This window comes from Asparagus officinalis, chromosome 7 (genome assembly GCF_001876935.1).
Source record: "Asparagus officinalis chromosome 7, Aspof.V1, whole genome shotgun sequence".
In the NCBI taxonomy this organism is placed as follows: domain Eukaryota; kingdom Viridiplantae; phylum Streptophyta; class Magnoliopsida; order Asparagales; family Asparagaceae; genus Asparagus; species Asparagus officinalis.
In genome coordinates this window covers 110,762,559-110,764,660 of record NC_033800.1, presented here as the reverse complement: position 1 = coordinate 110,764,660, position 2,102 = coordinate 110,762,559, and the positions used below count along the sequence as shown (strand labels likewise).

The 2,102-nt window shown below is 36.9% G+C and overlaps 1 pseudogene; it reads right to left on the bottom strand.

Moving 5' to 3' along the window:
- LOC109847640 lies at positions 269-766 on the bottom strand (annotated as a pseudogene).

Genomic DNA, 2,102 nt, shown 5'->3' with positions numbered 1-2,102 from the left:
TATGTTTTGAGTCGAGCTTCTATTGTTGTTAGAATATAACACTGCTGACTTATTGTTATAAAATAATTTAAGTGGACTTTCAATGCTATCCACAATTTGCAGTCTAGGGACAAATTTCACAGCCATATTCTATGATTAGATGCCTCATAACATGCTACAAACTCAGTTGCCATGGTATATGAGACTATGTGTGTCTGCATAGCACTCTTCCAAGCCTCCAACAAGCAGGTAGATATAGCTTGAAGTAGATTTGATAATATCCTGACATCTAGCAAAACCAAAGCCAGAATATCTGTTTAATCGGGATACTATAACCTAGGTCCCTAAACTTGGAATGGATGGAGAAGCGTAGGTGGCAAGCAGTTATATGGATATTGTGCTTTACCCGTAGATGCTTCACCAGCTCTCGCAAGAATTGTATGGGAGTCATCCTCGGAGGGACTTCCCGAATATCTGTGGGGAATTCTACTGTACTCTACGCAGCTATGTATGTTGATCCTGTGGAGCCTACCCAAAGGTTCAGGCCGGATTGTAGGAAATGGGTGATATGTTTTTGTATTTCTATGAGAAGCTCTACGGCACCCACGATTCCCAGTAGTAAGTCCTCGGCATATTGCGCGTAACAAATCCTTACTAATAAGACATGGGTTTTTAAGGGGGCTAGCTTACGGGTCAGGCGTCTCTCTGACCTGATAACTAGTATCAACTCCCCGCCCAGCTCTATCAGCAAACCCCTTCTTTTGCAATAACTAATAAGGTCTCTCATGGCTAAATTCTTATTAAAGCCTTCTCCACCATAGAATTCGACCTTTCTTAATGATATCTAACTGGTCTAACCTCCGAGATGTGAGCATATATTCTTTTGTTCTTTGCAAATACCTCGACTCGATTAGCTAATTTTTAGTGATTCATTCCAGAATTACTTAAGTATCTGCCTAACATTCTAACCACGTACGTTATATCCGGTCACGTACACACTTAAGCATACATTAGACTCCCCACTACTAATGCATAAGGAATATACTGCATCTCCTTAATCTCAAAATTATTTTTGGGACATTGATTGAGACTGAATTTATCTCCTTTAGTCACGGGTGTGTCATCTGGTTTACAATTTTGCATGTCAAGTCTTTTAAGAACCTTCCCTATATAGCTCTTTTGTGATAACCCAATTATACCCCGAGCCATCCTGGTGAATTTGTATACCTAATACAAAAGAGGCATCCCCAAGATCTTTCATCTCAAATTTCTTTAATAGAAATCTCTTAGTTTCGTGCAATAAGTCTATATCGTTGCTAGCAAGCAATATGTCACCGACATATAAAGCTAGAAAAATATGCTTACTCCCACTGAACTTGTGGTATACACAGTCATCGACTACATTCCTGTCAAAACTGAATGAGATGATAACTTGATGAAACTTATAATATCATTGACGAGAAGCTTGCTTAAGCCCATAGATGGATTTCTTTAATTTTCTTTAATTTTCTTCAATTTGTAAACCATCTTCTTTGCATCTCCGGATACAAAGTTTTCTGGCTACACCATATAAATTATTTTATCAATATCACCATTAGGAAGCACAATCTTTACATCTATTTGATGTAGCTCAAGATCAAAATATGCCACAAGTGCGGTTATTTGATTCTGGCGCTTGTGGCATATTTTGATTTTATGATTCTGGAAACACAATCTTTACACCATATAAATTGTTTTTGATTCTGGCGCTTCACATTCTTTCATATCCCATGATTTTATGAGTAGCCTTCATCTTGTAATGTAGCCTTTAGATATCCCATTATCTGTATCTACTCATTTAGGAGAGGTGTCTCTCTTAGAGAGTATTTGTAGGAGATGCATTATCAGCTTAAATGAGTCTAAGTTCATAGTTGATTTATCTGTTTTGCATATATATATATATATAGCCTTTAGATATCCCATTATCTGTATCTACTCATTTAGGAGAGGTGTCTCTCTTAGAGAGTATTTGTAGGAGATGCATTATCAGCTTAAATGAGTCTAAGTTCATAGTTGATTTATCTGTTTTGCATATATATATATATATATGATCTTATATGATGTTTTGGTATGGATTGGTTACT